The sequence below is a fragment of the Lolium perenne genome, chromosome 5, assembly GCF_019359855.2.
Source record: "Lolium perenne isolate Kyuss_39 chromosome 5, Kyuss_2.0, whole genome shotgun sequence".
NCBI classification, from domain to species: domain Eukaryota; kingdom Viridiplantae; phylum Streptophyta; class Magnoliopsida; order Poales; family Poaceae; genus Lolium; species Lolium perenne.
This window is the reverse complement of record NC_067248.2, coordinates 11,392,646-11,419,450: the sequence shown is the minus strand read 5'-3', so window position 1 is coordinate 11,419,450 and position 26,805 is coordinate 11,392,646. Positions and strand designations below refer to the sequence as shown.

Below are 26,805 nucleotides of genomic sequence, written 5' to 3'. Positions count from 1 at the left end.
TACAAGGTTTGTTTGACAAACCTCCCAGACGATCTTCTGCACTCTATTTTATCTCGTTTAGGTTCCTTCTGTGATATCCTCGACTTCGCTGCAACCTGCCGCACTTGGCGTGCTGCGTTCTCTTCGTACCCATCCAAATCTACCTTTTGCACCTCATTCACGCCTCTCCTCATCCAACCCGATATCTGTGTCCATGTTCCTCGCGCTCTGCCTAACGATGGTCATCACAACTTACGCACATGTAAGGTTATGGATCCAGCCAACCAAAATAACAGTCTTCACTGCGAGATTGATGAAGAAACTCTGGAGACGATGTGTTGTGCTGGCCCTTCCTATGGTCAACTCATCTTCTGCAACCGTGGACATTGTCTTGTCATTGATCCTTTCACGGGTGCCAAGGTGTCACCTCCACGTCTCCCGTACAGTGATGAGTACAAGAAGCTGGGTTGTCAAGGGCTACCACTTCGACTTGCGCTTGCGGAGTACTCCTTGAGTGCCATTCTAACAGCTCCCCTTGCATCACCCAACTCGCATCTCCTTGTCGGGGCTTATAACTCCCTATTCGATTGGCCGGTTGGAAGTGACTCTTGGTCTCAAGTCCCCTTTCCTGGTGTACGAATAGAACAGATTGTGGAGTTCAATGGCCAGGTCATAGCCATGGATCATCTTCAGAAGATCTACACTTTGGATCTGGCCCCCCAGCTAGCGCTGCAAGTGACAAGGTATCAACTTGTCAATGCCTATGGATTATAGGCTAGGGTTTAGTTAGAAGTAGAGGGCAAGTAGATCTCGAAGGTTTCAGCCGAAAAGTACTCGACGATTATGAAAACTAGGGTTTGCAACAATGATTCGATGATCTCTTCGTCCCTCGACTCCCCCTTTATATAGGAGGCGGAGCCGAGGGTTTCGTTTTGTACAAGTTACAGAGTCCGGGACGGTTTCTAACCCATCCCGCCAGATTACAAATAACACTTCCTATTACAACTCTAATTTCCTTAATATATCTTGGGCTCCCGAATCTTCTTATTCTTCGGGTAGTGGGCCTTCAATAAACCCCGGGTACTATCTTTGGCAGGCCCATTTGGGATGCCTATGTCAGTAGCCCCCGAGATTTTGCTTGAATCGTAGAGTCAGGGAAAATCTCCACTGTTTATTTTTATTCAACAGATTCAACTTTTTTATACTTCTTCATAAAATTCTATATTGTACAGGGATAATGGTAGTTGGGGCTAGTTCATCTGACGGATCAGGTACTAGTTAACTGCTCTAGTGGCAATCCGCAAAAACCTACTTCAAGATCACGTCCCTGGACATGATCTCGGGATACTGGTGTAAACTTCGACAGGTGCCGCTTAAGGTCTTACCATTCTGTCGAGTCCCAGTCAAATTTATCGAGTACCTAACGCGTCCGTTAGGATTTTTCTTCGTATCTGTTGATACGGATAAAAGTAGCAGAGCGCAGTCTTCGGCGATGCCACGCCCAGCTGAACGGATCTGGGGTCTTACCTTCACAAATTTGCGGCATTCAGAAATTGATCGCAACTTTGGCGTTCTGAGAATATATTGTCGAGTGCTTTTCCGGCTGTTGGAATGGCACATTTTATCGAGTCAAAGATGACTTATATTGCTCTCCCGATGGGAGTATATGTAGAGTTAATTATAACTCGAAATATACCCTTTTGCTTTTCTATCTTTCTTTTTTAATTTCATCGGGCACGCGAACAGCGTTCCCGATGGGAGTAGCCCCCGAGGCTACAACCAAGGACTTGTGCTTGGTTGTAGGCTCAACATTTTAGTCCACCTTGTCGCTATATTGTCATTATTTCTCGATATGATCTTCTTTTCATCTCTCGGGTGCGCGAACAGCGCTCCCGATGGGAGTAGCTCCCGAGGCTACAGCCAAGGACTTGTGCTTGGTTGTAGGCTCCCATAATTTCTATATTGCCATACTCGAAATTTTACTTTTGTCGAAGTAGCCCCCGAGCATTTGGGCAAAAGCTTGTATTTGATCAAAGGCTCCCGAAGTATTCAATGACTTCTCCTGTCGCCAATCTTCTTTTTATTTTTCTTGTCGGCATGCTTCCCTTAGTCAAATCTACTTCATCTCTATTAATAGTCGTGATTTTTCTGCCTTGTGGGTCCATTGTTTCCACCACGTTGACACGTCGTGCAAGTGGGGGACACACGTCCTCCGCTTTTCCTGGCGCACGTACTGTAACGCCTGTTCTATTCCATCTCAGTAAAAATACCTTTTTACCCTTTATCTAGAAGATCTGTTTTCACCATACGATTTCTTCATCCAACGGTGCATTGCTTCATCCGATTCCTATATAAACCTTTCTTCAACCTCCGTTCACTCCTTCGCTTGCGCCGCACATCTGTTCCCCTTTGCAAAAACTTCCACTGCGCCCAACTCTCGTTGATCTCACCCACGCACGAGCTTTGCTTTTCCAGTGCCGTTGATGCCACCGCGCACGCGACTCACTCGCCACAGCACTCCAGAGTCCAAGATGGCCGCTGAAGATCTTGAGTGGGAGAGATCTAAAATCTCCAACCAAGACGTCAACATGCTGAAGAGGCTAGGCCTGATGAAGAAAGAAGACGCCATCCGCTTTCCCAGCGAAGAAAGCTACCCAAACCCTCCAATGGAGTACCGGGTTAGTTTCGTTGATCACCTCATCCGCGGCCTTTCTGCCCCAATTCACGATTTCCTCCGCGGCCTTCTTTTTGTTTATGGGATTCAGCTGCACCAGTTGACCCCCAATTCCATCCTCCACATTTCTATTTTTATCACGCTGTGCGAATGCTTCCTTGGAATCCCTCCTAACTGGGCTCTGTGGAAACGCATTTTCTGCCTCCGCCGCAATGGCTCCCACAACGCCACCTATAACATAGGCGGCATTGTTATCTATGTCCGAACTGACGTTGATTACTTCGACGTCAAATTTCCTGATTCTGTCCAAGGATGGCGCAAAAGGTGGCTCTACATTCACGAAGAAAGTGCCAATTCTGTGGAACACAACATAGTCCCTTTCGACGGAAGTGCCAAAATTCAGCGCCGCCGCTCCTGGGATGCTGAAGCTTCCGAAGAAGAGAAAAAGGCGACAGAAGCACTTATGTCTCGTATTCATCAGCTTCAAAATACTCGAGGCAAAGAAGCATGCGGTGTTCAAATCACTGCCTACTTCCTTAGGATTAGAGTGCAGCCTCTTCAGGCTCGCAAAAATCCCCTTTGGACGTATTCTGGTGAAAACGACGCCAATAGACTCTCCAGTGATCTTTCTGCAAAGGACTTGGAGAAGCTGATCCGAAGAATTTCCCGTTTGAACAAGAAGGATCCTATTCCCTCCTCTTGTCGCGTGGATCCATACAGCTCCGCCAATCCTCTCCCCGAGGTATTTTGTCTTCTCGAGTTTCTGTCTTGTTCCGAACTTTCCCTGCATCTCATTGTATTGATATCTCTCTAATTTTTCTTTTGTCGCTATTTTCTTGCAGAACCATCCTACTATGGCTTCCCTTCCTCCTCTTCCTGAGGATGGAGAAGTCGAAGAACAGGCTATCGTTGTCGAAGACAACCAAGGTTCTTCTATTCCTGAAAGTGAAGTCGCAGGTTCTCACAAATCTGCGGCTTCCCATGAAAAAGAAGTTGAATCTGAAGCCAGCGAGTCGACGCAATCCCTTCCTCCTGAGTTTCCCCAAGGAACAAAAGGAAAAGGAATGATGCCGAGGATTCTGGCACTTCTAAGGCTGAAAAAGTTGTTCCTTCTCATCCGAAGGCAGCTTATGATCCTTATATTGAATCCCTCGTCAGCTCGTAAGTCATCTTTATTTCTCCCTATTTCTGTACTCGAGATGTTTATCTTGTCTTGCTTTTTATGCTGCCGATTTTTGATCAACAGTGATGACGAAGAAGAAGTACCAACTGTTGACGTGGCTCCTCGGACAAGCACGTCACATACTGTACTTGCCTCAGACACGCTAGTTGAAGGAGAAGAAACTTCGCCTCCTCAACGAAACGTCATCACCACAACTCCGCCAGCAAGCCCCCTTGCTCCTTCACCAAAAAGGACAAGGATTGAAACAATTCTTGAACCTGCCCCTCAATTGGGCAGCTCTTCGACCTTGCTCTTGGATGATGTAAGTTTGTCGATATCTATATTTCCTCTATTTTGCTTTTTCACGCCTTCACTCTTTTTTCATGCCGATGTTTCTCTTGCTGTGTTCTTCTTTGACAGCCCATGATCAAGGATCTTATCCGCATCGGATCCCAATTCATTGGGTACCGCGAGTATGCTAGCAGAACTAAAGGTAACAACTTTCATATTTGCTGTTTTTTCTGACTTTTTGCTCCTGTTGTTTGTCGCGATTTTTGATCTTTCTTCCCCCCTTTTTTTTATATATATCTCGACAGAAAAACTTGCAGAGGCCAACAAACGTGCCGACGCACTTGCTCAAAAACTGGAGCAAAGTGAGGCGGCTCGCAAGAAAGCCGAACTTGTTGCTAGCGAAGCTAAAGCCGAGGCTGATGAAGCCAAAGCAAAAGCTGCTAGTGTCGAGGAACTGCAGAAAAAACTTGAGGATGCTGAATCTGCTTTAACCGAGCATATAGCTGCACAAGCTGCTCGTGAACAAGGGATCCTCAAGCGCCTGAAATCACAAAGTCGACGCACTCACAGTAATACCATTAATCCCTTCTATTTTTATGAGAACCGCTGTTTCTTGTTGTTTGACCAAGGTTTTGTTTCCTGTGGCAGACCAAACAAACCAAGATTTTGATCTGGAGAATCCCGTCAATGACCCTCTCCTTGATGCACTTTCTTATCTGGAGCTTCATGGGTCCGAAATTCGTGAAGGCGTGGCAAATGCTAATGCAGGATTGTCGGCGCTGTTCCCCTACTTCTTCCCGAAGAAAGAGGAGCCCCCGACTTTCCTTACCCTTGCCAAGAGCTTTAATTCATCAGAAGACCTTGGACTGAAGATGCGTCAAGAAAACATGAAGATTGCTGTCGAAAGCACTGTTGCCCTGGTTGCTGACAGCCAACAGACTGTTGATTGGACGAAAGTTGGCGACACCGATCAAATAGAGCAATCGAAATGGAGGTCGCTGATTAAGGCAGCGAGAAAATCTTGGCATATCTCGGGATCAAACCAGCTTCGACTCCTAGCTCATCAAGGCCGGAGGTCTAGTTGCATGCCTCTTTGTTTTTCTTTCTCTGTTTCTTTTGCTCTTGTCGCCAAAGTAGTTATTTGGCGACACGTACTTCATTAGCTCCACTGTAAGGCCTTTGTAATTATTCCGAAAGATTAATGAAAACTCTATCTTTGCTTGTTATTTGATGTTGTCTTGTTTTGTTAAATTTCAGTTGGTATTTGATAACTATACTCCATCTTCCGCTCCTTCCAATGTTTTGCCTTCTTCTTCTCACTCAAGGAGACCTCTTGCTGATGCTGCACCTGTCGAAGATTCCTTGCCGCGAGAATTGGATGAACTTCGGCAGCAACTTCAGTATGCGAAGAAGCAAACACTTGTGATGATGGAAAAATCTCGTAAGTCGTCTGAAGCCGAAAAAATTGCACTTCAGCAAGCTCGCGAGGCCGTGGCTGCTAAGGAAATCGCTGCTTCCGAGGCTGAAAAGGCGACTACTCGAGAAAATTTCATGCTCGAGTTAATGAATGAAGCCAGTGCGGATATGTCGGGTATGCTTGTTTCATCCTCAATATCTTCCGTCTTCATGCTACGTCTCTTAAAGTTTTCTGCTCCGTTGTTTTAATAGGTTCCTTTACTGATGCTGTTGCCGAAGAAGAGAGGGTAAATACTAGGACGAACCTCCTTGTTAACCTTTCCCTTGATCATGGTTCTCTGTTTTGGACTACGCCGGAGAGGACCCGCCAGATTGTCAGATTTCAGGATCGCGCCTCTCAAACTCGCGACTTCCTTGACTTCTGTACCAAGACCCTGTCTATGGTTTATAACTCCATGTTTCCTCGGAACATTCAACCAAAAACTCTTCCTGAGTTAATGGAGAAATTTAAGGATGCCCACAGGATCCATGATTTTGTCAGAGCTCAACTGGTAGCTGGCGCCAGATTTGCTCTTATCATGCTTCAGATCTGCCACTCAAATCTTGACCTGACCCAAGTTGTTGCGAAAGTTCATGAGAAGGTAAAACGCCGAAGAGTTGGTGTCGACCGAATTAACACGAAGGTTTCGCCTATAGCCGAAGAAATGATTGAAGACCTTCTTCGGATGGATGCCGACTTTTTTGCAGATGGTCATTATGCTGATTTTCTTGGCGCTGCTCCTGAAGAAAACAGAATTACCCTTGATGACATATTGAACCATGACTAATTAATTTCCTTTGGTAGATAACTCTTCTTTGTAACCCATGATTGTAATTATATTGTGAAACAATCATCATATTTCTATATTTGTCTAGCCCCCGAGTGTTTCGGTAGCTATTTACTGTATTTGTATATTGCGAGGTTTTGAACCAAGGCATTTATTTTAATATGTATTTATGGCGAATATCAGCCCCCGAGCTTCTTTATTGAGTACTATTTTGTGTTTTTATTGACTCACGAGGTATTTTAATACCAAGGCAAGGCTTTTCTTTTTCGAGGAACTATATTGAAATTCGTCGGGTCAGAGACTTTGAGCATGTCGATAAAGAAAAGTTATATTGACACTATCTTTATTATATTGCAGCACCGCGAGCCCGCCTCATTAAAAACCTTTCCCGGCCCCACTCGGTGCCCCGAAAAAGGAAAAGAGTGCGTCTGAAAACTCGCGGGCGTTTCAGTACATTGAAGTTTTACAAGGACTATCTTTCAACTCTAGGCATAAAACCGCCTGAGTTGCGCCACGTTCCAGGGGTTTTGCTCCTCCACCCCTATCTTCTTGTCCTTTATCCTGTATGCTCCTCCTCCGATTACTTCCGTGACAATGTAGGGGCCTAGCCATGGTGACTCGAGTTTTTCATGACTTTTTTGCGTGAGCCGAAGAACTAGGTCTCCCACCTGAAAGGATCTTGGCCGCGAACGTCGACTGTGGTAATTCTTCAAGTCCTGTTGGTATTTGGTTACCCGAGACAGTACTTCATCTCTAGCTTCATCAAGTGCATCGACGTCATCTTCTAGCGCTTTTCTCGACACCTCTTCATCATATTCTACGACTCGTGGAGAGTCATGCTCTATCTCGATTGGTAATACTGCTTCTGCGCCATGAACCAAGAAGAACGGAGTTTCCTGTGTTGCTGTGTTTGGTGTTGTTCGTATGCTCCATAACACACTGGGCAACTCCTCTGGCCAGGTGTGTCGAGCTTTCTCCAGTGGCGCTAATAAACGTTTCTTAATGCCATTGCAGATGATTCCATTAGCTTTCTCGACTTGGCCGTTGGTCTGCGGGTGCGCAACTGACGCAAAGTGTAGCTTGATACCCACTCCTTCGCAATAATCTTTAAATTCGTGGGATGTGAAGTTACTGCCATTGTTTGTGACGATGCTGTGAGGCACTCCAAATCTAAAGACGAGGCCTTTGATGAATTTTACTGCAGATGCTCCGTCTGGTGAATTTATCGGCTTCGCTTCTATCCACTTTGTAAATTTGTCGACAGCTACTAGCATGTACTCCTTTCCTCCTGGCCAGGATTTGTGTAACTTACCCACCATATCAAGTCCCCATTGGGCAAAGGGCCACGACAATGGTATTGGTGTTAGTTCTGCTGCTGGAGAGTGAGGTTTTGCGGCAAACCTTTGACATGCGTCACAAGTTCTTACTATTTCCTTGGCGTCCTCGATTGCTGTCAACCAATAGAATCCTGCCCGAAAAGCCTTGGCTGCAATAGCTCGACTACTTGCGTGGTGGCCACATATTCCTTCGTGTACATCCTTCAGAATTATTCTTCCTTCTTCGGGTGTGACACACCTTTGCAGGACGCCTGAAATACTTCGCTTGTACAATTCTCCTTTGATCACTGTGAAAGCTTTGGAGCGTCGAATTACTCGCCTTGCCTCAACTGGATCATCGGGTATTTCTTTCCTGAGGATGTACGATATGTACGTCTGCATCCATGGTATCTGTATCACCATGACCAGGTCCTGATCTTCTTCCTCTTGCTCTTCCTTGGTAGCCCCCGAGGGTTTCTTCTCCTTCTTTTTTGATTTTGTCGATTTTGTAGATCTCTCTGTTATCTCTTCCCAAAATACACCTGGCGGAACTGCAAGGCATTGCGACCCGATGTTTGCAAGAACGTCGGCTTCATCGTTGCTCAATCTGCTAATATGATTTACTTCGCATCCATCAAAAAACTTTTCGAGCTCATTGTACACCTCCTTGTATGCCATCATGCTATCATTGACTGCGTCACATTGGTTCATGACTTGCTGAGCCACCAATTGTGAGTCGCCAAAGATTTTTAATCGAGTTGCACCGCAAGCTTTCGCCATCTTCATCCCGTGTATGAGAGCCTCATATTCTGCTTCATTGTTAGATGCGTTAGGGAACGTCATCCGAAGGATGTACTTCAACTTGTCGCCTTCAGGTGATATGAGTACTACTCCTGCGCCAGCTCCTTCTAGTCTTTTGGACCCATCAAAGTTCATGGTCCAGGTTCTCGACAAGTCTGGAGGTCCTGTGTTTTGCAACTCCATCCACTCTGCGATGAAGTCCGGCAGAACTTGCGACTTGATTGCTTTTCTTTTTTCATACGTGATGTCCCGAGGGGAAAGTTCTATTCCCCAAAGGGAGACACGACCCGTAGCTTCTGGATTGTTTAGTATATTTGACAAGGGAGCTTCATTGACCACTATGATCGGGTGTGCTGAAAAATAGTGGCGCAATTTTCGTGCTGTTGTGAGCACTCCATATGCTAGCTTTTGGTACTGAGGGTACCTTTGTTTTGATGGCGATAAAACTTCGCTGACGAAGTATACTGGCCTCTGTACTCCGTGGAGTTTTCCTTCTTCTTCTCTTTCGACAACTAGCACCGTGCTCACCACTTGGGGCGTGGCTGCAATATACAGCAGGAGAGGTTCTTTTTCCTTCGGTGCCACCAGAATTGGTGGTGTCGAGATTGTGCGTTTCAAATCCTCGAAGGCTCTATCAGCCTCTTCGTTCCACTGGAATTTATCTCCTTGCTTTATTAGAGCGTAAAATGGTAACGCTTTTTCTCCCAACCTGGCGACGAATCTGCTCAAAGCTGCGACTCGCCCAGTTAGCTGCTGTATTTCTTTCAACTTTGTTGGCTTCCTCATTGTTATGATAGCTTGTATTTTGTTGGGATTTGCTTCAATCCCTCTTGCTGAGACTAGAAATCCCAGAAGTTCTCCTGCTGGGACGCCAAAGGAACACTTCGTCGGGTTCAGCTTGAGGCAGAATTTGTTGAGGTTGTCGAAGGTTTCCTTGAGATCCTCGATCAGTGTTGCCCCCTCTTTTGACGTTATGACGACATCGTCGATGTATACTTGCACGTTTTTCCCGATCTGTGTCGCCAAACACTACGCATCATCCTCGATATGTTGCTCCCGCGTTTTTTAAACCGAAAGGCATTGTTCTGTAACAAAACACGCCGTAAGGTGTTATGAACGCTGTTTTGGTCTCGTCTTCTTCTTTCAATCTGATCTGGTTATAACCAGAATAAGCGTCCAGGAAGGAAAGACGTTCACATCCAGCCGTGGAGTCGATAATTTGATCGATTCTCGGGAGGGGAAAGTGATCCTTTGGACAATGTTTATTGAGACACGTAAAGTCGACGCACATGCGAAGGACTGTCGTGTGTTTCTTCGGCACCATCACTGGGTTAGCTACCCATGTGGCTTCTGTAGATATCTCTTTGATAAAACCAGCTTCCTTAAGTCGATTTACTTCTGATAGCATAGCTTTGCGGTTTGGTTCCGAAAAACGCCGCAGAGGTTGTTTGATTGGTCTCGCTAATGGATCCAAGTTTAGGTGGTGCTCGGCAAGTTCCCTGGGTACTCCTGGCATGTCAGCTGGACACCATGCGAAGATTTTCCAGTTCTCACGGAGGAACTCGACGAGCGCCCTTTCCTATGCGATATCCATGTCGTTTGCGATAGATGTCGTCTTTTTTGGGTCTGTCGGATGAATCTGCACCTCCTTAGAATTTTTCTCGGTATTGAAAGTTGATTCCTTATTTGGCCTTCCAACATCTGGCAGTACGTCGTAGTCAGTCATGCTTTTTGACGCCAAATACTCAGCTTGCATCCCGAAAGTTTCTGATAACCGATGAAAATCCTTGTCGCATTTATCGGCTAAGGCAAAGCTTCCTTTAACTGTGATTGGTCCCTTTGGTCCAGGCAATCTCCACAACAGGTATGTATAGTGTGGCACCGCCATAAATCTAGCATATGCTGGTCGTCCCAACAAAGCGTGGTACTGCGACGGAAAATCCACGACTTCAAATTCCAGCCTCTCGATTCTATAATTTTCTCGGGTCCCAAACTGAACGTCGAGATTGATCTTCCCCAATGGATAACTTGGTTTCTCCGGTGTGATGCCGTGGAACCTTGTGTCTGTTGGCTTCAAGTTTGCTAAGGATATGTTCATCTTCCTCAATGTATCTGCATACATAAGGTTTAGGCTGCTGCCGCCGTCTATGAACACTCGGGAGACATCAAATCCCGCGATAACTGCTGGCAGAATAAGTGCTGACTGCCCTGGTCGAGGAACTTGCTGCGGATGATCTGCTATGGTGAAGCCAATATCTTGTCCTGACCAATTAAGATACTCAACTGTTGGTGGAGGCATTTTTTCTGCCATAAACACCTGTCGTGAGATTACTTTCTGAGCTCTATTGGACGGCCTTCCCTTCTGAATCATCGACACCGCTCCGTTGGAGTTAGGATCAACATAAGGTGGTGGTGGAGGTGCTGCCGCTATTCTGAGCTGATGCCGATTGTCGTCTGTAATCGCGGGAGGAGGCGGTAAGTGAATCTCGCTTCTGGGTTCTCGAGGATTTCTCTGTGTTGCCCGCGCGTTAGCGTTCTCTGCATATCTTAGCATTGCCTGAAAATTTCGACAGTCTTTCTGCAGGTGCCCTGACTGTCTTTTACCGTTGCTGTCGAGGAAAAAGTGCATTTGACACGGCCCATTCATCATCTCTTCAGGGGACACGAAAGGCCTTGGGAACCTAGGCCCGCTATTTTGCCTGTTGTTGCGAGAATCATCCCTGTTATCGCCTCGCTGTTCACTGCTTCTCTGATAATCATCTCTGTTGCTTCCTCCTGTGTTTGCCCGAAATCCTGCCGAAATTGCCCCTGGAGCATCATAGTTCGGGTACTGCCGAGGAAATCGTCGCCTCGGTTGATAGTTTCGACCACGGTCCTCCTCTGGCGACCTGTGCCGTTTGTTGTGGACAGCGTCTTCTCCATCTGCCCATCTGTTTGCTATCTCCATTAACGCGGATACTGTCTTTGGATTGGTCCTTCCTAAGTCCTCAACAAAATCTCCACGCCTGATTCCTGCGACAAACGCATCTATTGCTCTCTCGTCAGATATATTTTCTGCCGAGTTTTTGATGATATTCCACCTTTGGATGTACTTTCTCATTGGCTCATCTGGCTTTTGTCGACATGCTCTTAACTCCTCTAACGACGCAGGTTTTTTGCACGTGGATCTGAAGTTCTTGACGAACACATCCTCGAAACTTTCCCAGCTGTCGATAGATCCTGGAGTGAGTTTCTTTATCCAAGATCCTGCGGCTCCACTCAAATGCACCTGGATGCTTTGCATAGCTGTTGCCCTGGTTCCTCCTGTGAGCTTCACTGTCTCAAGATAATCAACTAGCCAATCCTCTGGATCTTGAAGGCCGTCAAATTTTTTGAAGTTGTCGGGTAACTTGAATCCTGAGGGGACTCGGGTTTTTCGGACTCTCCTCGTGAAGCATGGCAGGCCGCACATATCTTCGTCGTTAAGCTCCGGAGATTGCCGATGATCCCTTCTGCTTTGCCGCGCTCTGTCGACCCTTGCTTGTGCTGCTGTGTCTCTTGCTCCACTTGGTCCTTCAGGTGCTGCCGCTGTTGCTGCTGCAGGTCGTGGACTATTTTGCCTTGCCACTCCTTTGGGAGGCGTTGATACAAACGCTGTCCCCATAGCTCCAACTCCTGCTACCGCCATATTGTATAGTGTTTCTCTTGGATCACCTGGAGGTGGTTTAGATGCGAGGATAAAAGCATGTGTCGCCATATACCCAGCCTCTGGTGTCTTAGGGATGATATTTCCTCTTGTATCTATCGACATGAAGGACATGTCGAGGTTTTGGACCAAGTGCTCTCTTTCTGCCTCGGGTATGTGTTGCAACCTTGATCTTGCTCTGTTCCGAGCCTCCCTGTGGCTGTCACCCGAAGTTCTAGATTGTCGACTTAGATCTGCCCTTCTCCTGCTGGATGCAGAAGCTGCCTCCTTTCTCCTGTTTAACTCGGCTGTCTGTTTTTCCAATTCTCTGGCAGCTCGTGCGAGCCTATATTGATATGCTTGTAATTCCTCTGGTGTGGCCGTGGTAGCCATTGGTTCTGTACCGTTCATAGCTCTCGCGGCTCTGTCCCACGCTGCTTGTGAAAGTTGAACTCTGTCTCGCGGCTCTGGCCCGACGTATTTGTTGCCCAGGCCTTGTCGCAGATTAGAGGGATCGACGTATGGATTTCCCAGATCGTCGAAAGCCTCAGATGTTTCCTCTTGATCTTCAATGGCATAAATCTGATGATACTTTGTACTCAGATCTATGTTGGGTTTGGTGACATCATCGCTGAGATTGATGAAGACCTTGCCCACTGTGATAGATTTGTCGATGAAGTCGTAACTGTCGACACCGCTTGAGCCATCGCTTATATATGAGTCCGCAGATGACTCAAACGACATATCGTTGAAGATCTTGGCGAGTTTCTCTCTTGCTCTGGTGCTGACGTAGCGTGTCGATGAAGTTTCTTCTTCTCCTGACTCGGTTGACGATGTATAGCTTGAAAAATTGGAATCGACCGCCGACGATCCCGACGAAATCGGAATTTCGACACGATACGATCCTTCCTTCTCGACGCGAAAGTGAAACCTTCCGAACGTCATCTCCATGGGCTCCGCCAGATACGCATATGCATCCAAACGGGAGGGTGGGTGAGGAACAAAATCGACAAGACCAGTAGCGATCTGTTTACCTCGATCCATAGTGTTGCTTGCGGTTGACGATGTCGGAGACCTTGAACGTGCCATCGAGATCAGATCCTTACACCTCTAGTTCCCACAGACGGCGCCAATTGACAAGGTATCAACTTGTCAATGCCTATGGATTATAGGCTAGGGTTTAGTTAGAAGTAGAGGGCAAGTAGATCTCGAAGGTTTCAGCCGAAAAGTACTCGACGATTATGAAAACTAGGGTTTGCAACAATGATTCGATGATCTCTTCGTCCCTCGACTCCCCCTTTATATAGGAGGCGGAGCCGAGGGTTTCGTTTTGTACAAGTTACAGAGTCCGGGACGGTTTCTAACCCATCCCGCCAGATTACAAATAACACTTCCTATTACAACTCTAATTTCCTTAATATATCTTGGGCTCCCGAATCTTCTTATTCTTCGGGTAGTGGGCCTTCAATAAACCCCGGGTACTATCTTTGGCAGGCCCATTTGGGATGCCTATGTCAGCAAGAGACAGCGATTAACTGCCCCCCTAATTTGACCGAGGACATCGATGAATGGACTAAAACATCATGGCTAGTTGTTTGTGGCAACATGCTTCTGTTATCACCAGATTTTAACCGGGCCAAGAGGTGGGCTGTAATTGAGATGGGCTTGAAGAATATACACGTGGAGAATCTCTGAAGCGGCCTTGCACGAGAGTTTGGGCTAAATTGCCCGTGTATCTGTAGATTATTAGTAGATCGTATTTAGAATTAAAAGATAGAGTTTAGCTCGTACACGGTTAGGTGTACTTCCGAATTAGAAAGTCCCTTGGACTATAAATAAGTACCTAGGGTTATTGAGAAAGGAGGACGAACACGTTCACAACAAATCAATCTAGGCGCATCGCCACCCCTTGTTTCGAGGGTTTCTCCCGGGTAGGCAACATGCTGCCTAGATCGCATCTTGCGATCTAGGCAGTATCAGTTTATTCGTTATTGGTGTTGCTCGTGCTGAAGCCTTTTTGATGGCGAGCAACACCCTTATCTTAGGTGTTTTGGGGTTGATCACAATGCTTTCACGATGCACTTGTTTAGTTACGCTACCCCTCGATATCTAGCTGCCCTTACACCTATTTTAGGTGTAGGGGCAGCATCTTGCTTAATCTTTATTTAGTAGATCTGATCCGTTATAGTTGCTCCTTGTTCCTCAAGGATTGGTTTGATATATGTATGGTTAGGCCTTATAAACGGGTTGAACGATCCGGTAGTGCGTGAGGTGTGGTTTATTGAGCTCTAGAGGGATTGTTCTGGGGATCAACTTCACGTTGGTTTTTAGGCCTCTTTAGGGCTGGTTTTCCGTTATCTTACGTATCTGCTAGGCTCAACTACGCATAGGATGTTCCGATTATACGGTGAAAACCCTAGACTATCGTAGATTAGTTTAGCTTGATATTGATAAAGCATGATCCCCATGTCCTTATAAATCTAACATGAACCATGGGGCAATCGGCTCTTTGAGCCGATCCACAGAACAATTTAAGAGCCGATTGGGGCTCGTATTTAATGTTTATGTGTTTGCCATGCAGGAAATTAGTCGAAGCAATCCATCACCTTCCTGACCAGGTATAGGTCAGGTGGCACGCCCTCGTAAGCACCAGGACGCGTGCGCCAGAAGGCTTTGCGGGCCGTCGCCTGAGGGACCAGGGTCAGCCGCAATCCTGGGAGCCTCCCGGCTCTACGGTGTTGCCCGTCGCTGCTCGCCGGTGGGTTTCTGACCGCAACACATTCTGGCACGCCCGGTGGGACACTCTACAGCAACCACTACGTCGACATCTGCAGCAACCATGTCAAAAGCCGCGGATGAGGTGGTGGGCGAACCAGTCACGTACGCAGATCTGCCGGAAGAACACAAGAAGAAGTACGATGAGATGAAAACCATCTTAGAAGCCGATCTCATCGGCTCTTTCACGAAGACCCGTTCACATGGCATCAGATGGAAAGGGTTCTCCCCTGAAGGTGCCCTCGATGAAGTAGACCTCTCTACCTCTTCAGAGGAACGCACCAGAGCTCTACGCCAGGAGATTAATTACATGGTAGCTCATTCCCTACACCGCCATTCTGAGAGCTTGGTGAACGCTTTTGAGCGCGTTGCGGTCCGAGTGGTGCAAGAGATCATGAAGCATCAGTACTCTCCGTCAGGACCTACCCTGGGAACTCACCAGGGAGAGATACCACTCCAGATTAGACCACCGCTGCCATTCGCACTCGCAGCACCGGAACCGCCGGGTTCACCGGCGTACGTTGTCTACAAGGTTGGAGGCGATCCTAGCGATTGCCAATTCCTATATGAGCCTCCCAAGGAGATCCCACATGGATACGTGTGCACATACGTGCCGGACGGCAATGCCTTGGCGCGCACAAGCCAGATCGCACCAACAGGGATCTCTGGAGTAGATGCTGACAAACAAGCATGGCTGGCTAAATATGCTACTGGAACGAGTCATGAAGGTTCGGTCCCTACAACTAATACCATGGAGCAGATCAGCACTATCTTGAGAGACTAGTTCGGCATCTTGCCGAAGAGGAAAGCAATCGGCTATTCAAAGCCGTACCCCGACGAGTACGATCTGATCCCGCTACCACCCAAATATCGGCTCCCTGAATTCTCAAAATTCAATGGAGCAGAAGGAGCTAGCTCAATAGAGCACGTAAGCCGATATTTGGCACAGCTGGGCCTGATTTCAGTATCAGACCCTTTACGTGTGAGGTTTTTCGCACAATCTCTTACGGGATCAGCCTTTGGATGGTACACCTCGTTGCCACCAAACTCAGTACGCACATGGAAGTAGCTAGAAGAGCAGTTTCACGTGCAATATCACTCAGAAGCTACCGAGGCTGGCATTGCCGATCTAACACAGGTGCGGTAGAAGCGAGGAGAAACAGTATCTGAATACATCCAACGTTTCAGGACTGTCAGGAACCGATGTTATTCGGTTCGATTATCTGAGAAGGAAGCGATCGATGCGGCGATCGGGTCTCGCAACGCCGATCAAGGACCTGACTTCCCAAGCAGAGTACAGTTCATTGTCGCACATGGTGCAGAAACTCACATCATATGAGCAGCGACACCCTGAATTGTACCAAGACAAGTTCAAGCGTCCGATAGGCCTGGTTGAGATGGAAAAAACTGAAGATCCTGCACCAGACCTAGAAGTAGCTGTAGTTGAATGGGCTCGGGGGGCAAACCCCGTGTCCTGCAAATGGGTGAAACAACCAGGGCCTCCAAAAGGGTTTGACTTTGATTTAAGCAAAACTGAGCAGATTTTTGATTTGCTGCTGAAGGAGAAACAGCTGAAGTTACCCGAAGGCCACAAAATCCCTACGTCACAAGAGATGAACGGCAGGCCATACTGCAAATGGCATCACACGTTCACCCACGCCACCAACGACTGCAAAGTATTGCACGCACAGATTCAAATGGCAATAGAATCAGGCCGATTAATCTTCGGACAATTTGCCATGAAAGTAGACACACATCCGTTTCCTGGCGTCAACATGGTGGATCTCAGTCACTCCATAAGTTGCGAGCCAGGTTTCTCTTTTGATGTCAACATGGCCGGGCTGGTGAACCGCCATGGCAAGGATAAAGCAGAAAGCAGTCACTCCCGTGGCAAGGTTAAAGAGGAGGCCGATCCACGCGACCGGCCCCGATATGATGATAGACGATACTTGACCGAGGAAGAAGTGAGAAGCGTGCGGTACCAACGACCACTCTCCGCGCATCTCCTTAACAAATATGAGCAGCAGTATGACCGACGTCGGCGCTACGACGTAGATGGTGAGAGATATCGTCGGTCTGATGCAGATGATAGGAAGTATCGTCGATATGATAGAGACAACGACGGGTATGAGCGTCACGCTAGAGGGAGGTCAAGAGAGCAAGAAGACATGGATAGGCATTGGAACTGTCCTTTCTTTAAGCACTGCTGGGACTCAGGAATGAGCCGATTACCTACAATCGAGAACTGCCCAGAGTGTAGACAGCAAAGGAAGGGAACAAATGAAGTTTCAGTGTTCAAGCGTCTAGGGCCTCTCCCACCTCAGAACAAACGAGCTGAGTCATCTCAAGATGAAGACTTTGAGGAGTCAGATGAAGAAGAAGATAGGTACCACCGGCCAAGGTGGTGCCCTGATGCACTCAGCCATTCTCAGAAGCGTAGGGTGCAGCGGCTATGAAACCTGGAGGAAGCCGAGGCGCAGTACCTGTACACGTTGAGGAAGGCACGGCCCGATCTGGCCGTGAAAATTCAGCAAACGTTGGAGAGGGAGACGCGCCCGCCAAAGAAAGTGTGGCGCCCCAAACAGACAAAAGCCGATGCAGAGGCATCGGCTGATACAAACATGGTGTTCATACTCCCGTCAGAGTTTTGTGCTCCAAACGACGAGGAAGTATCGGTGGCTCAATTCGACTGCGGACCACGGCCAGTGATCTTTGAGAAGCCACGAGAGAAGAGCTACAGGCATTTGAAAGCTTTATACCTAAAAGGTTATATCAATGGGCAGCCTGTCAGCAAGATGTTGGTTGACACGGGAGCGGCAGTCAACATAATGCCGTATTCCATGCTACGACGTTTGGGACGCTCCAACGACGATCTGATCAAGACCAACGTCACATTAAGCGATTTCAACGGCCAAGCATCAGAAGCAAAAGGTGTTCTGAATGTAGATCTGACCATAGGCCGAAAAACCATCCCTACCTCGTTCTTCATCGTCGACAGCAAAAGCACCTACGCTGTCCTGCTAGGAAGGGATTGGATTCACGCTAACTGTTGCATTCCATCCACAATGCACCAATGTATCATACAGTGGGATGGAGATGAAGTGGAGGTCGTTCAGGCAGATGACTCAATCAAGATCTCACTAGCTGCCATGAATATTTGGGATGCAGACGACCAAGAGCCGCTCTCTGGAATCAGTTTGGACGGCTGTGAACGCATCGAAGCTTCAAAAAACGGAGTGAGGCTGGTCTTATCCACCGGCCTGACAGAGTAGCAAGATCCAAGGCACTAGACGTACGTGGCAAGGCCGATCCCCGCGATCGGCCCCAAAAAATGAAAAGCAAAAATCTTACCTCAAGCACGTCACGTAGCCATAGTAAAGCACCAAGAAGTTGTAAACCCTCATTGAGCATTGCAATGAAAAAGGAGGCCGATTCTGGCAATCGGCCAAAATTATCCTCAACACGCATTTTCCCTGTGTTCAGCATTGATCTAGCGGGCGATGGAAAGCTGGGGTATGGGTTTACATCAGCTGATGAGCTGGAAGAGATTGACATTGGTCCTGGGGATAAGCCACGACCAACATTTATCAGCAAAAAGTTGGATCCGCATCTGAGGGGCTTGATGATAGCCTTGTTGAAGGAGTACCCAGATTGTTTTGCATGGGATTATACAGAGATGCCTGGGTTAGACAGGAGCATCATTGAGCATCGGCTCCCTCTGAAGAAAGGATTTCGGCCGTTCCAGCAGCGAGCACGACAGATGAAGGCCGAAATCTTGGTGGAAGTCAAGAAAGAGATCCAGAAGATGTTGGACGCCGGGTTCATCAGGCCATGCAGGTACGCTGAATGGATTTCCAATGTCGTACCTGTGGAGAAAAATGACGGCCGATGGCGCGTCGCCATAGATTTTCGGAACCTCAACAGTGCCACTCCAAAGGATGAATATCCAATGCCAGTAGCAGAGACATTGATCAATGCAGCAGCTGGTCATAAAATTCTAAGTTTCATGGATGGCAATGCCGGCTACAACCAAATTTTTATGGCTCTAGAAGATATACACAAGACTGCATTCAGAGTGCCAGGCTCGGTGGGCTTGTTTGAATATGTAGTCATGACGTTTGGACTGAAGAATGCCGGCGCAACATACCAAAGAGCCATGAATTACATCTTTCATGATTTAATCGGCAAATTGGTGGAAATTTACATCGATGACGTGGTGGTCAAGTCTGTTTCGATGGACGGACACTTGGAGGATTTGCGACACGTCCTGGACCGAACTAGGAAGTTCGGACTAAGAATGAATCCAAAGAAGTGTGCCTTTGGTGTGACGGCCGGTCAGTTCCTGGGTTTCTTGGTTCATGAACGCGGAATTGAGATCGGCCTGAAAAGTCAAGAGGCAGTGCGAACGATGAAGCCACCCACCACGAAGAAGGAGCTCCAATGTCTCATCGGCAAAATTAATTTCGTCGGAAGGTTTATCTCCAACTTGTCAGGACGAATCGAGCCGTTCATGGGATTGGTCAAAATCAAGTCTGATGAGGAGTTTCGCTGGGGGGCAGAGCAACAACGAGCATTTGACGATATTAAGGAGTACCTAACGAAGCCACCTGTGTTGGTTCCGCCACAGCAAGACAGGCCATTCTACATTTACTTGTCAGTAGCTGACACCTCCATCGCATCAGTGGTGGTGCAAGTTTATGATGGTCTGGAAAAAGTGGTTTTCTACCTCAGCAGAAGGATGTTGGATGCAGAAACGAGGTACCCCGAAATTGAGAAGTTGTGCCTCTGTCTATTTTTCACCTGCACCAAGATTCAGCACATCTTGCTGTCAGCAGAAATCATCGTCATATGCAAATCGGATGTCATCAAGCACATGCTGTCGGCCCCTGTGTTGAAAGGCCGACTCGGCAAATGGATGTTTGCGTTATCTGAGTTTGATATCCGGTATCAACCTGCGAAAGCATTTAAGGGACAAGCGTTGGCCGATCTTATTGCTGAACGAATAAGCACGGACGTGGCAGCACTATCTGTGCGTGCATGGGCCATGTTCTTCGATGGATCGGTCTGTGAGGATGGTTGCGGCATCGGCGTGCTACTCGTGTCGCCTCGGGGGGCAACATTTTCCTTCACCATCAGGATATCTACCCCTTGCACCAACAATGTTGCTGAGTATGAAGCAATATGCAAGGGAATGGAGTTTCTATTGGACGCTGGGGCAGAAGCAGTTGAGATCTTTGGAGACTCCAAATTGGTGATTTCTCAACTCACGGAAGAGTACAAGTGTGAGAGCGAGTCGCTATTCCCATTATGGATGCAATGCCGTGAGCTGATGGCACAGTTCAGGTATATAAACTTCAATTGGATCCCAAGGTCGCAAAATACCGAGGCGAACGATCTCGCACAGACAGCGTCAGGATACAAGGACGTAGCAGACGGAGCCGATTTTCAGGTGCAGTTCATGGAACCAGATGATTGGAGAGCCGATATCTTCAATTACTTGAAAGATCCGGCTCGGGGGGCACCTAAACGGATAAGATACAGGGCCATGAAGTACGTCTTGATTGGCGATGACATGTTCTACAGGACTTTGGAAGGGTTACTTCTCAAATGTCTGGGACCAGCCGAGTCCAATCGGCTCTTGCATGAGGTGCATGAGGGTGCCTGTGGAACTCACCAATCGGCTCATAAGATGAAGTGGCTGATCAGGCGATCGGGATTTTATTGGCCCACCATGCTTGAAGATTGCTTCAAGTATTATAAAGGGTGTCAAGCATGTCAGAGGTTTGGGAGCATTCAGATGGTACCCGCATCAGCAATGAATCCTATCATCAAACCTTGGCCATTCCGAGGTTGGGGCATGGATATGATCGGCAAAATTCATCCTCCATCGAGTAAAAGCCATGAATGGGTTCTGGCCATTACAGATTACTTCACTAAATGGGTGGAGGCCATCCCTATGAAGTCAGTAGCATCGAAGGATGTCATCAGTTTCGTGTTGGAACATGTCATTCATAGATTCGGGATTCCCCAGACTATCACGACCGATGGAGGTTCGGTCTTCGTTTCTAAGGAGTTTAGAAAATTCTGCGAGGATATGGGAATCAAGCTGATCCGATCGTCTCCATACTATGCTCAAGCAAATGGGCAGGCTGAAGCGTCCAACAAGAGCCTGATCAAGCTGATTAAGAGGAAAATCGACGAGCACCCTAGACGATGGCATGAGGTATTGTCAGAAGCTTTGTGGGCTTATCGCATGTCGTGTCATGGAGCAATAAAAACCTCGCCATACCAGCTGGTCTATGGACAGGAAGCTGTGTTACCCTGGGAAATCAAGGCTGGGTCGAGATGGATTATATTTCAGAATGATTTAACTGCTGAAGAATATGCAGCCCTGATGAGCGACAGCATTGAGGACGCAACGGAACTCAGACTATGGTCACTTGAGAAAATCATGGAGAATAAAGCCAAGGTGGCTCGCGCATATAATAAGAAGGTGAAGCCAAAGGAGTTCCAGGTTGGTGATCTGGTATGGGAAGCTGTATTGCCGTTGGGGACTAAGGACAAAGTGTATGGTAAATGGTCTCCAAATTGGCACGGCCCATACAAAGTCGATCAAGTTTTAAAGGGGAATGCATACATGCTTGAGCAATTGGATGGTGTGAAGTTCCCAGTGGCTGTCAATGGCCAGCATCTCAAGAAGTATTTCCCTAGTATGTGGGATGATGGGCAGTGAGATACGGGGGCCGATTTTTAAATCGGCCAGTAAAAAAAAATTTAGCCGATGCACGGTCATCGACTTAAGAATAAAACAGCCGATGCACGGACATCGACTTGAGGACAAAACAGCCGATGTATAGCCATCGACTTTAGAGTTGCAAAATGTTGTGGTCAGATATCAAGTTACAGTCTGGGAGGGTTGTTTGCTTGGATATCTGTCTGATTTAGGATTTGAGCTCTGCCTTATGGGCGTTTGAGGGTGAAAGACCGATTCGTTGCTATCGGTTCTTGGTCCGGCAATCGGAAGACTTGAAATTGGATAAATGGAGAATCAAATTAGAAGAACGATTTTCATTGATTCGAAGAGGAATTTTTAAAAGAAAGAGCCGATGGCTCTCAAAAGATCATCCGATGCCTAATGCACTACTATTACTAAGCCCTATACTACTCCCTAATCTAAGGGCTGTCGCTGCCCTCGTCGTCGCCGTCGTAGCTGCCGTCGGCGCTGCTACCGGCGGGCTCTTCGTCGCTGCTGATAAAGCCGCTGGCAGGGGCTTCATCCTCCTCGTCGTCGTCGTCGTCGTCGTCATCCGACCAGGCCCAGCCACGGAAGCGCTTGGCCGGCGGGTATCCCGCGGAGGAGGAGTCGACTCCTCCGCCTCTTCTTCCTCCTCGTCGGAGGAGAGGACCCCCTCCCATGGGAAGAGGTCGTCGTCGCTCGCCGGTACCAGATCCCCGTCGACAAGGAACTGGAGATCCTCCTCCCCGTCGGTGAGGGGTTCGTCGTCTTCCGATTCAATGGAGAAATCCCAGTCCCGTGCGTCCCAATACTCTGGGGCGCGGGCCTCGTAGATGGCCATCAAATTGACCTCCTGCTCGAGCTCGCTGGAGGAGGAGGACTGGAAGGACAGGCTGGAGGAGGAAGAGGAGTCCATGGCGGCTCAGAAGGGTTTTTTGTTTGCCGATAGTTACTGTGGAACAGGAGGATGAAGAAGCAAACCGCTCGACGCGGTTAAAATAAAGGGGATGGGGGAGAGTTAATGTTACAGCAGTTTCCAAGGAAGTGGTGCCAAAGAACTGTCAAATCGGGCAGAGAAGTTGAGAAGGCAGGGCATCATGATGAAGGATACTGCGACGGTTCTGCTCTGCTACGACATGACCCTTCGAAGGAAAAACAGAGTGGTTTTGAAATTATCATTACCAAAACCAGGGGGGCATGTGTTATCACCAGATTTTAACCGGGCCAAGAGGTGGGCTGTAATTGAGATGGGCTTGAAGAATATACACGTGGAGAATCTCTGAAACGGCCTTGCACGAGAGTTTGGGCTAAATTGCCCGTGTATCTATAGATTATTAGTAGATCGTATTTAGAATTAAAAGATAGAGTTTAGCTCGTACACGGTTAGGTGTACTTCCGAATTAGAAAGTCCCTTGGACTATAAATATGTACCTAGGGTTATTGAGAAAGGAGGACGAACACGTTCACAACAAATCAATCTAGGCGCATCGCCACCCCTTGTTTCGAGGGTTTCTCCCGGATAGGCAACATGCTGCCTAGATTATCAGTTTATTCGTTATTGGTGTTGCTCGTGCTGAAGCCTTTTTGATGGCGAGCAACACCCTTATCTTAGGTGTTTTGGGGTTGATCACAATGCTTTCACGATGCACTTGTTTAGTTACGCTACCCCTCGATATCTAGCTGCCCTTACACCTATTTTAGGTGTAGGGGCAGCATCTTGCTTAATCTTTATTTAGTAGATCTGATCCGTTATAGTTGCTCCTTGTTCCTCAAGGATTGGTTTGATATCTGTATGGTTAGGCCTTATAAACGGGTTGAACGATCCGGTAGTGCGTGAGGTGTGGTTTATTGAGCTCTAGAGGGATTGTTCCGGGGATCAACTTCACGTTGGTTTTAGGCCTCTTTAGGGCTGGTTTTCCGTTATCTTACGTATCTGCTAGGCTCAACTACGCATAGGATGTTCCGATTATACGGTGAAAACCCTAGACTATCGTAGATTAGTTTAGCTTGATATTGATAAAGCATGATCCCCATGTCCTTATAAATCTAACATGAACCATGGGGTAATCGGCTCTTTGAGCCGATCCACAGAACAATTTAAGAGCCGATTGGGGCTCGTATTTAATGTTTATGTGTTTGCCATGCAGGAAATTAGTCGAAACAATCCATCACCTTCCTGACCAGGTATAGGTCAGGTGGCACGCCCTCGTAAGCACCAGGACGCGTGCGCCAGAAGGCTTTGCGGGCCGTCGCCTGAGGGACCAGGGTCAGCCGCAATCCTGGGAGCCTCCCGGCTCTACGGTGTTGCCCGTCGCTGCTCGCCGGTGGGTTTCTGACCGCAACAGCTTCTCATGATTGTCCAAGTTAGCTCTGAGTCTTCAGACTATTTGACAAAGGTTTGCACCCTCCACCGTCTCGACATGTCAACTAAGCCTGCAAAATGGGTGGGGATGGAAAAGCTGAAAAACTGGACAGTCTTCGTAGGGAGAGATTTGAGGAGCCCCCCATTTTCTTGCATGAGCCCAGAACGTTGGGGAGGGAGAAGCAAGTGTGTGTACTATGCTAATGATACTGCCCTTTCCTCTCCACCTTGGACCATACATGGGCTGGGCAACGAGCCAAATCCATCCGATGATCCTGAACTTTGGCACTATAGGACCTGGTGCTACAATATGCGACCTCTATGGGTGTATCCGAGCATGTTCTATTCGGATGCCCAGTGATCATCATGCGCAGCTACAACCTGCCGATGTTCAGGCTCAAGCTTCTTCAAAAAATTCTCCTTGCGACAAAAGCTCAGACTTCTGAAAAATATGAATTTGAAGATGTTCATGGTCACATTAGCAATTTGAATCCAATGTTTTACAGTTTCTCTAGTCCCCCAGTTTTTGATATTTTGGAAGAGATGTTTATGGTCTGCAGCCCCAAACTGTAGAAGCCTTCTACAGTTCGTTTTTATTTGCAATGTTTGGTCCTGCACTGGATAGATTTGTAATACTTTTAAATTATTTATCGCTTCATTTTCTTAGATGCAACTGTGGAGTTTTACGTGTCTTTGTTGATTCGATGACAAGGGAATGTTTTTAATGACATGCCTCGTGCCGTCGGTATTATTTGTCAAAATGTCAATGCTGTGGTGCCGGTTATTACAAGAGTTCTGTACCTTAATGTACCAATCCATTTATTTAACTTCATGTTGCATCGAAGTATATGTATTCGTTGATGCGATTATTGGTTTGTGATTATCTGTAAGATTTTCTATTGTTGACTTCTTGACTTGTCATGCACAAGTTGGAATTTTGCTTAATTTTGTACTGCTTGTTTAGCTTAATCTTAGATAAGATATCAGTAATATCACAAGCATTTGATTTGTGGTATTGTACTCTGCGTGACAACACTATAATTTATATACGAAGCAGAGGGAATGTTGAAGACCTTACATATATTTTTAGCTGTTGAGGAACCATGTTGATCCCACAAAAGAAAATGGGAAATCATCGGATCACCAGTTGATTTTCTCGATAAAGGGATCACCAGTTGCATAGGAGGTGGCTTTTTCAACAGACTGTCAGAAGGGTGTTTGGGCTTCCAGGGTGATTTTCTCGATAAAGGGATCACCAGTTGCATAGGAGGTGGCTTTTTCAATAGACTGTCAGAATGGTGTTTGGGCTTCCAGGGTGATCATTGGACACGCATATGCAGTTAGAAAAAAAAAACACCCAAACAGGTATATATGCATGGTTCAGTTGTCGTAGCATCAAACATGTTCTCCCTGGCTCGATGTGAACTCCTTGCCCAGGTTCTGCCCCCGCTGGTCAGCACCTCCATCAGCACGCCAGTGAAGGTAATTATCTCTAAGTAGAGAAAGAAAATGGTACGTGCCTGCGGCTAGTCCCCAACGTTGACGAAGAGGGATTCCGGGTCATGGGGCTACGGCCGTCGCCAGTCACGCGCGCGCGGAGCCCGATCACGGTAATAGAGGATTGATCCAGCTTCGCCTTGCGGTTTTACGCAAGAATGGCATTGTTTTGCAGGCCGGTAATGGCAGGTTTTTGGAGTTTTTTTGGGGCCACCCTGACATCCCCAAAAATCCGCCTCTAACTATTTTGCAGCCCGGGTTTGGACCGATTCACCCCTAATTATCCCGTAGAGGACGCTTCGATACAGCTGATAATCGAAACGCGACCCTATCCTCGCGTTTTGGAACACTCGCTTGCGTCGCAGCTCCCAACAAAGACGAGGTTTTGAGAGGGATCGGGTGAGCACCCAAACCCCATGGGATTACTCCAACTAAAACTAATCCGCCAGTAAACACCCGAACAAAACAAGGCCTCACGGTAAGTGTGCTGGTAAATGATGTAACGATACTATAAGCGGCAAGTTTCTTTCACACTCTTTTCCTTACCAGGGTACCGAAGGGAACTAGAAGGTTTTTAATGAGGCGGCTTGCTTGCTATTTTAATGAAGTGGTTTGAATTCAAAAAAAAAAAGGGATTACCTAGCCGGTGGTGTACTCTTTGCACCTCTGGGGGTCTCATGGGGAAGCATCCTTGTAATATATAGTTGTGGATGTGTGTCAACAAGAAACGCAGAGGGGTCGTTTGTTGGAACGGAGTGCCACAGTCGTGCAAGGCTGCAAGCAACCGTTGATCTTTCTTACAAGCCAGGTACAAGATGGACACACAAATACCATGACAGTGTCTATTCACTACTCCCTACGATTCATATTATTTAACACCCATATAGATGTATCTAGATATATTTTAATTATAGATACATCTATTTTAGTGGTAAGTAATATGGATCGGAGGAAGTAGTAAATCTCAAGTAAATACGTATCTTCAATTATTTGGCACAATTAAATATCACTGCAAGGTAGAGATGGATATAACAAAGTTTGGCATAACGGCGTCGTATCTTATGAATCCACCCAACAAATACCCACAGTTTTTTTCTTTTTTCTCATTTTTTGGAATAAGGAGAGGGCCCAGACCTAACCTCAGCTTTTGAGATTCTTTGGTTTTAAAACTACAATATTTGTTATAGCCAAACACCTGGAAATATTTTAAACTACATGGATGGATTGTATCTTTTTTTTACAACTAAATGGATCGCTATCGTATTTTAGGGGTGATCATTTATTTGGTATATTTCATATTTTGGT

General features: G+C 47.1%; 1 pseudogene; it reads left to right on the top strand.

Annotated features, from left to right (window-relative positions):
- Positions 1–312: 312 nt before the first annotated feature.
- Positions 313–24,364, top strand: LOC127303245 (uncharacterized; annotated as a pseudogene).
- The last annotated feature ends 2,441 nt before the right edge of the window (positions 24,365–26,805 follow it).